Below are 2,957 nucleotides of genomic sequence, written 5' to 3' on the forward strand. Positions count from 1 at the left end.
GCAACTTATCCAGTTCCTGGACCCAGAAATGGTTAGTTCACACAGGTTCCATCTCATTGGAATTGATCTTCAGTTTATTAACCCACATCCATCCCATTATGGCATCTAGGGCCTGGAGCAGATGGACAGTAAGGAGCAGCTCCAAGAGGGCCAGGACCACAGCAACCACATGGTCCACTCCCAAAGTATGCATAAACTGCATGGCCCACTCCTAATTATGTGCTTTTAAACTGATATTTTGACTATTGTCAAAATGCATCAATAATGCCAAATCTATGCCACCAGGAGCTGGATTATCCCAGCTCCTTTTTGCTCAGGTCCAAAGGATGGGAATGCAGTGTCAGAGCAGCTTTGGGCTGCTTGTGTGTGTGTGTGATGTAAATGTCATGCCCCTGAAGCAGCTAGAAGCCACTTCTTTTGGTCCATCTATTTTGGGCCTATGGCCTAGTCCAATAGCTGCATTGTCCAAACTGACTGCAATAACAAGGGAAATAAATTTGAATGTCATTATCCTATTCATGGCATCCAACCTAAAAACTCCTAATGATCCCATCCAGAGGTTTCATATAGATATAGCATGTGGCCTGTGAGGATGAATAGGAATTCCTCAATGCTACTCTGGAACCAACCCTCAAGTAGATGGAACTTCTCTAACTCAGCACTTCCTACTTCTAACTAGGGACAGAGGAAGTATTTGACAACTTGGGGGGAATGAAAATGGGGCTTCTCAAACACTGGGAAACCTTGATGGGGTGAATCTTGACCAAAGCTCCAGCCCAAAGAAGAAGCTTTTTTTGTTGCCCCTGCCCTAAGTCTTCTGATTTCTATGTACAGTAGAAAATTTTACTGATTTTGTGTTGTCGAGGTTAATATGTGGAATTTTATTTGTATTTTATAGTGTAGCGCCTGTAGAAGGCCACTCTTAAGAGGCTGAAATGTGTTCAGCTTTTTAAAGTAATGAGAAAATGAATAAAATAAAGAAGTAACCATCTATCAGCACATGAAGCCTATCTGCTATTTTGCTTTTGTTGCAATACATGCTTATCCGTTTTCTTTTTAGTTCTACAATACTGCTTCCAAGACCATTTCAGTACTCAGCTCATAGGCTGAAAGGGATTCATCCAGCCTTGGCTTAGAGTTTTGATATTATATATGATGCTTGTAGGTGTCCAGACAGATAGCTATGTTAGGACTTTATTGCACAGGGAAAATTGTGGATTTAATCAGCCATTATACCATGAAAGCTGTGCACACACCATTGCGATTAAGAGCCATTACTTCAGGAATAAACAGGCAACAAACAGGCAGTAAATAACAACAAATCATTCATGGGATTTTCCCGTGAATGATTTGTTGCTGTTTATTACCTCTTTATTCCCAGGATAATGAGACTTTTATCATGATGTCATGTGAAAAAGTTAATCGCGATTGTGCAATTTTCATGGAATAATCACTCTTTAATCCTTTGATTTTCCCCATATGATAAAGTCCTTAGTCTGTTGCATCTGAATGAACCAAGTTCCTGTGGCACCCCAAAATGAATACATTTGGTACAGCTACATGTTTTTGTGGATGGCCATCCATTTTGACTGATAACTGGAATTTTATCCAGAATTTCATGTATACTGTAAACAGAGTACATACAGTTGGTGGTAATATTATAGCCAATGAGATTGCTGGCTGAGGAAAATTAAAATGCAGAAGTATGGTCACTTTTTAATTCAATCAATCGATCGATTAATCAATATGTTTATTGAATAGCCTGGGGGCCATTTCAAAATACCTCAAAACATAGTAATACAAGCAATGACACACACACACACACACACACACACACACACACACACACACACAAAATGTTAATATAGTCACTTTTTAATTCATAAAATCATTGCTGGTAACACAAATGTTCTGGTACCATGTTAAGTCAATTAACACAGATAGCATGATAATAAGCCTTCACCTAAATTCAAGCCCCAGGAATGGATTCCAACCACATCTGAAGAGTCATACTTTCCCCACACCTGATCCACAATTACTTTTTTCAATTACTTCAATATCTGCTGTCACTCAATACCATTGGGTACTACAATTTCATGTTTACCAGGTGTCAACTTTCTTGAAATGGTGCTGGAGATAGACTCCTGTCAATATAGCTGTTCATCACATCTCACATTCTTAATGCATTCCATATCCAAGAGTCACTTTTCTATTAATATTATGACACTGAAAGGACTTGGGAACTGTAGGTTTTAAAATCCAGCTTTGAAATTGTGCTGCTGATCCATAATGATAATACTGTTTAAAATTCTGATTAAAGAATTAGAGCAATCCTTGGATGGTGGTAAAACACCATTTATGCCTAATACCATATAACATAGAAAATGTAGTTGCACTGATGAGAAATGTCAGAGAACATCTTAATTGTGCAGTTTTTTTAAACCAATACTTGAAATTTACATATGTACCCACAGAGGGCAAGTTCCAACATTCAAAGAATAACCCCTTCCTTCATTTCTGAAAGAATGGAAATCAGATACCCTCTCGCTCCTGTTCTTGGGTTCAGTCACTTTTCATCTTCAAATTCAAAGGGCATTATTTATAATCTTCTTTCTTGAAATTCATAAAAATGAGCTTAATTTTTTTCACTGCAGCTTAATTTTATTCAATTTAACATTAGGACACAGCTGAGATACCCTCCATTTTATCAAAATACCTGAGAGTGAGATCAGTGAAGATAGAAAGTAAAATAGGTCTGCTCAGACATTTGAATCAGTCTAAGGGACAAAGTAGATGTTATGTGAAAGAAATATATTTCACAGATTATACTCTTCTCGGTTTTCATTTTAACTGAGGAATTGCTCCTGGTATGAGTAGAAAAATGGTGGTAGGGCGAGAGGCCATTTACCTTACCATTTTTTTTTCTCTCTGTCTTCTCCCTAAACTACTTTTTTTCC

This window comes from Sceloporus undulatus, chromosome 2 (genome assembly GCF_019175285.1).
Source record: "Sceloporus undulatus isolate JIND9_A2432 ecotype Alabama chromosome 2, SceUnd_v1.1, whole genome shotgun sequence".
Classification (NCBI taxonomy): Eukaryota; Metazoa; Chordata; class Lepidosauria; order Squamata; family Phrynosomatidae; genus Sceloporus; species Sceloporus undulatus.